Source organism: Mus musculus, chromosome 5 (genome assembly GCF_000001635.26).
Source record: "Mus musculus strain C57BL/6J chromosome 5, GRCm38.p6 C57BL/6J".
In the NCBI taxonomy this organism is placed as follows: Eukaryota; Metazoa; Chordata; class Mammalia; order Rodentia; family Muridae; genus Mus; species Mus musculus.
In genome coordinates, this window is record NC_000071.6 from 146,976,760 (window position 1) to 146,983,451 (window position 6,692).

The 6,692-nt window shown below is 49.1% G+C and overlaps 1 pseudogene; it reads right to left on the minus strand.

Annotated features, from left to right (window-relative positions):
* Positions 1–2,029: 2,029 nt before the first annotated feature.
* Positions 2,030–5,015, minus strand: Gm46936 (annotated as a pseudogene).
* Between the last annotated feature and the right edge of the window lie 1,677 nt (positions 5,016–6,692).

The window sequence follows — 6,692 nt, forward strand, 5'->3', positions numbered from 1 at the left end:
TCCATTATCCCCTCCCTGCTCTCAGCTGTCTCTCCACAGCTATGTCAGACCTTTATTCTCAGTGACTCATTGTTATTCAAACTGCAGCTTAGCTCTTAATATCCATTTTACACGCACAATTTCATGGCTTATGCACCAAGAACACGAATCACTCCACAACAGAGAGACACTCTGAAATGCGTCAGCAGGCACTCCGCCATTGCACAAACATTCTAGAACATACTTACACAAATAGTCTACTACAGGCCCAAGAACCGTCATGGTGCCTGAAGTGTGTCCTGGGCAGAGGTCGACTTTTCAGCCTGTGGCTGTGTTTAATTACATCATGCAATTGTCGTGTCAGGCATGACTGGCAAGAACAGATTTTGGGAAAGCCAGCTTGGGGTCAGAGGGCAACCTCACAGGTGGGAGCCGAAGCAAGGTGTTTGCAGAGAGCATCGTCTCTGACATCACTGGCTGTAGTCATCCTGTGTACTTTCTATCAAGGCCACGGAGGCAAGAGGGTGCCGTGAGTGCCTGGTCAGGGTAAAGCTAGGAAGAAAGACTGCTCTACACGCGAACACTGCAAACGGTACAGAGGCATCGCGCTGAACAGAGGGTGAAGGAATACCCAGTGCACAAAGTGAAGGTCAACGCAGGGAGACATGCAAGCCTGTGAAGACATACCCACACAAGCCAGTTCCACTCACTGGATGGGGAAGGGCTGCTAGGCAAGAACTTTGCTCACTAAGCCTGTCAGAGACGTGATCAAATAAGTCATGACGGTGGTGGGGATTACTTCCAGAGCGAGGCGGTTTTGCTGAGCATGGCTGTGATGGGATTATTCCTGTACCTTGGTCAGTACTCTTAAGAATGAGTTAAGTGGCTTTTTCTAGTTTACTGTATCTATAACCTGTTCATTGTCTGGCATCCCTTCAATAAGATTTATACAGTGGCCGGGCAGTGGTGCCACATGCCTTTAATCCCAGCACTTGGGAGGCAGAGGCAGGCAGATTTCTGAGTTCCAGGCCAGCCTGGTCTACAGAGTGAGTTCCAGGACAGCCAGGGCTACACAGAGAAACCCTGTTTCAAAAAACCAATAGACACACACACACACAGTGAAATGGAAATTTTTGGTTTCTTTGGAAACTCAATAGTGTCATGTGGTGTTTTTCTGGAAACAGTCTTTCGAGAGGATGTTTTCCTGAGACAGACACTTGAAGGAAGTGTGATGTTTTTGAAGTAGAACCCAACAGATAGTGAATGAGACCCTTGCATCGGTTCACCTTGCAACCCTTTGCTGGTTTTTGCTGATCTTCTCTTGTCATGACTTCTTAGAGAGATATGTGCCGGGCTGGAGATACGGCTCAGCGGTTAAGAGCAACAACTGCTCTACCAAAGGTCCTGAGTTCAAATCCCAGCAACCACATGGTGGCTTACAACCATTTGTAATGAGATCTGACTCCCTCTTCTTGATTGTCTGAAGACAGCTACAGTGTACTTACATATAATAAATATGAAAAGACCTGACAGAGAGAGAGAGAGAGAGAGAGAGAGAGAGAGAGAGAGAGAGAGGTTGAGAAACGTGCCAGAGAACTTCTTGCCATGTGTGTTTGATATTTGATGATGTTTTGGAGTGGGCTGCTGATATCCTGACAACAAAGATTGGAATCTCCCCAAAGAACTATTTTTAACAGGCCCACATTTCCCTTTGTTCTATTTACCATCTTTCTCGCATAACTTTGGTCGACAGGCTAGAAGGTAAGTTGAAGTGTATATGAACCCTTATTAAAGTAGGTTTTGAAAAATCTAAGCCTACAATACTGGCTGGTTTGTTGTTTGTTTTTTATATCAACTGTGATTGTTTGTTTGTTTGTTTGTTGAGACAGGGTTTTTCTGTGTAGCTTTGGCTGTCCTGGAACTCACTCTGTAGATCAGGCTGGCCTCGAACTCAGAAATCTGCCTGCCTCTGCCTCCCGAGTGCTGGGATTAAAGGCGTGTGCCACTAAGCCTGGCTGTGATTTTTTTTTTTTAATATCACTGACAATAACTATTTTCTAACAGGTAATTTTTGTACTGCCTCAGTATTTTCCTTAGACAACAGAAATTTTAGAAACTGTATCACTTGGCCCTTTCTCTTCTTCTCTCCTCCCAGTTCAAAATGCTTGCACATCTTACTGGCCAGCATCCTCTTGGATCTGCAGTTGGGCTCAACACACTCGAGCCCGTGCACAATCTTCTTCGTGGTTTTGGCCTTCTTTCAGAGAATTGGCCTTGTCTGCCCACCGTAGCCACTCTGCTTGCGATTCTTGGGTTTACAGGGAATCCTTGCCCTTCTTATACTAGGTCACTTTGTGAGGCTGACGCTTGTCACATTTCTTACAGAAAGTCCTTAAGGTTTTAGGCACGTTGACCGTCTTTGTGGTAGAAGAATGTAAAAGATGAAAACAAGAGACGTGGTCGGATCGCTACCTCAACTGCGCATGTGCAGAACAGGAACCGAGACAGCGTGAATTGTTAATCCCATTGATGATTCTTGGGATACAGTTTATTCATTCTTTTTTTTTTTTTTTTTTTTTTTTTTTTTTGGTTTTTTGAGACAGGGTTTCTCTGTGTAGCCCTGGCTGTCCTGGAACTCACTCTGTAGACCAGGCTGGCCTCGAACTCAGAAATCTGCCTGCCTCTGCCTCCCGAGTGCTGGGATTAAAGGCGTGCGCCACCACTGCCCGGCCAGTTTAATTTTTCAAAATTACTTTTACTTATTCATCGTTTGTGCACATGTGAGGGCCGGCCACAGGTACAACACAGAGACATAACCAGAGGCCAGCTCACAGAAGTTGATTCTCTCCTTCTACCATGTGGCTCCCAGGGACTGCATACAGGCTGTCAGCTTTGTGTGCCAGGCAGTGGTGGTGTACGCCTTTAATCCCAGCACTTGGGAGGCAGAGGCAGGTGGATTTCTGAGTTCAAGGTCAGCCTGGTCTACAGAGTGAGTTGAGGACAGCCAGGGCTACACAGAAATATACATTCTGGAGACAAACTGAGGGTGGCAGAAGGTAAAACGTGAAGAATCGATGTCGAGGAACATCCAAAGTCAGGAGGCACAACTGGCCAGTGGTGACTCCATGGGTTGGGGGTGATGCATGATTCTCTGGTTGGTGGCAACCTCCTGAGTTTAAGGTCGGTGCTGACAGGGTTTCTCTGTGTAGCCCTGGCTGTCCTGGAACTCACTCTAGACCAGGCTGGCCTTGAACTCAATGGCCACAGATTCAAACCCAACTCTCTCTTTTTTTTTTCAACAGAATAAATTGTTCTCTCCCTTAGCAAGTACAACTGGGTTGAACAGTTCCCGGCTCTCAGTTGTGTGTTTGAGGACCACCTTGACACGTGATACAGAAACACTCTGCTTCTGGGGTGCAGGGGAGGCACACCCCACTTGCCTCTGGCCTCCCCACTGTGCTCATTTGGAAACACAGAGAGGCAGATGTCTCTGAGAATGAGGAAGGGGGTGACGCTAAGGACGTCTGACAGTCCCTGCTTAAACACAGGGCCTGCACGTCACAGCATCTGTTGTGACAGCTGGGATTAGCATCAATGATTACAAAATAGAACAGTGCTGCAATAAAAGATGTTTGAAACTTGCAAATTTTGTATTTCTAGAACTTCCCATCTGACGTTTTCAGACCATAGTTAACCAGACATAATTGAAATAGTGTTTAAGGGGAAAGGGACTACTGCATATGTAAAGCCAGTATTTCTTCCACGGTCACCATCACAGGTCAGCTTTGGATAGCCTGTGGAAATGTTAACATGGCAGGCCTTTCATCATGATCCTCAAAGTCCCAAACCCAGGAAGTTGGAGCATGCTGCCTATGGGGGAAGCCTTTTTCTTGTGATAGTGTGGTGATTTGAGTCTGCTTGGCCCATGGGAAGTGGCACTATCAGGAGGTGTGGCCTTGTTGGAGGAGGTGTGGCCTTGTTGGAGGAGGTGTGGCCTTGTTGGAGGAGGTGTGGCCTTGTTGGAGGAGGTGTGGCCTTGTTGGAGGAGGTGCCTTACTGTGGGAATGGGCTTTGGTGACCTATGTTTAAGCTCTGCCTAGGACAGAATAGAGTTCCCTTCTAGCTGCCTTTTGGATCAAGATGTAGATAGAACTCTCAGCTCTTTCTCCAGCACCAAATCTACCTGCATGCTGCCATATTTCCCACCAGGAAGATGATGAACTAAACCTCTGAAACTGTAAGCCAGCCCTAACTGAATGTTGTCCTTTAAGAAAGTTGCTTTGGGGATTGTGTCTCTTCACAGCCATGAAACTCTACGATAGGTGAAGACTCGGATTGGTCAGATAGCGTTCTCAAAAATCCCACCTCCCACAGGTCTGCTGTGCATTGGCTACCTGGCCATGACTAGACTCATTTAGCCATTCTTACATCAAATAGCCCTAGCCTGAAACTGTGGAAAGCACTGGTCCTGAGGTACCAGTCTCTGGGACACCACTCAGCATAGGATAACAAGTGGTTTGTATCCCAGGCTGTGCTCAGACCTGGCGGTTGACAAGTTCAGCTTCAGTGGGACAAACAGCAAGCTGACATTCTGGAAGACAGACTGTTCCCCCAGGAGGTTCAAAGGCCAGAGGAGATACGTGAGGCCTGTCCTTAGAGTGGTGCCAGGGCTTCTTTCTCTTTAAGGCAGAGCTTGCGTATCCACTTATTTGTTAGTGTTACTTGGAGTGTGTAAGAATGTCCATCTTGAATACGCTGATCTGACTGTATTCTCCCCTCCACCCCGCTGTGCCCAGATGGAGCAAGAAGGTCCTGATCTTTGCCCTGCTGGCCAGCATGTGCCCTTGTGGGACTGCCTCCCTGTGCTTCCTCAGCTCCACACTCTTGGCTCCTGCCCCTGGCAATTCTCCTCACTCCCCCACAGCCCGGCCTGGCAGGGATTCTCCTCTTTCTACCTGCCTAAGGTCAGGAGTGCCGGTGTCTCTCAGGGTACTCTGTGTATCCACACTGCATGGCTCATAGTTGCCATTGCACATCTAGATAACCCTGAGCCTTCCTTCCCTTCATCATCAGAGCCTGGCCTAGTGTTTAGGCTTTCCGTAAGCCTGGCTTCTGAGGGAAGGCCACCAGACCACAGCCGCTGGATAGGCGGGAGTTAGATGAGGTATGGATGTTGGGGGTGGGTGTAGCTAGAGGCTGACTCTGTGTGAGGTACCCCACACCCTAACCCCACCTTCCTCTCATCAAGGACGTTGGGGGTGGGTGTAGCTAGAGGCTGACTCTGTGTGAGGTACCCCACACCCTAACCCCACCTTCCTCTCATCAAGGACTCATCTTCCCACCGTGCAGGTCCAGGGGACTTACAGAGTCAAGCAGCCCAGACTGCCTATGCTCTATGAGGCTTCAAATCTTCTCTCTTCCCACACTGCAGATCTAGCCTAAAGCTTGTTATGGCTCAGAACACATCTGCTCCCCAAAAGCATCCCAGACACACAGGCAAGGCAGCATTTCCCTTGGAGAGAGGGTGTTGGGAGTTCTGGATCTCTGGTGCCTTCTAAGGTACAGAGATCTTTGCAAGACACAAACACCCTCCCTGTCTCCAGCAGTGGATCATTCTCATAGAAGCAATCTGACCATGGAACTGATTCCTACCGGAAGGATTGCTCAGCGTGACCGTCAAGTCACCATTGACTGGGGGCCAGGACTTTTTCCTCTGCAGGTGAGCTTAGAGCCAAGAACCGGCCACATCCCTGGTCGCCCAGAGCCACAGGTCTGACCAGTCCCTTTCTCCACAGCAGAGAGACATAAACTCACACACTGATCGTTCAGTGAGAAACACTGGGACAGAGCACAGCCAGGACTCCCGGGAGGACCTATGAGCTGGGCCCCCAAGGCTGACAAGGGAAGGTCTGTTATGTGGGATGTCTCCCTGGGGACTTCCTCTCTGGCTGTCAGTAGAGCTGGTTCCATCTATGCATTTAACCCCCCTTTTCATTCATAAGGACATCCCGGACCACTCTCCTTCCACAGAGCAGAACTCCGAGCAAATAGGGAGGAAATGTCTGCTTTTTGCTGAGATGGATTCTATCTACATCTCCTCTGCATGCAACATCCGCAGCAAAAGCACTCTATGTTTTTAATAGAGAAACTGGCATGGGGTCTCATATCTCTAATCCCCTAGCCCTTGGCAGACTGAGGCTGGGGCATCATGAGTTTGAGGCCAGTCTGGGCTACATAGTATGGCCCTGTTTCAAAAAAGAGAGGCAAAATTAAAAACTTAACTGGGCTCACAAGCCCCAGAGTCCTGAGGGCACTCTGGGCCCTGGGTGTGTGCACCTACCCAACAGCGTAGGGTACCTGTGAAGGGGCACAGCGGGCCACACACCGGCACAGGCCTTGCAGATGGGGTGCTCACTGCAGAAGACCCTCCTCTTCAGAATGGGAGTCACTAAGGAAGTTGAAAAGAAGCCAGGTGTATCTTGTAAGCCACCCTCACCCATGCCCAGTAGCAGGTCTTACCTAGCCTCTCTGATTCCTCGTATGCCCCTCACAAAGTTCCCTTCTAACAAGTCTGCCAGCTGAGCTGCTTAGGAGCGCTTGATTCCCCATGGACCCTACCTGCCGAAGTCTCCAGGAGCCAGGCCTGCAGTTTCACATGGCGGCCACTGGGTGTCACTGTTGAAAAGTCGTCCTGAAACCTGCCTTGACCACTC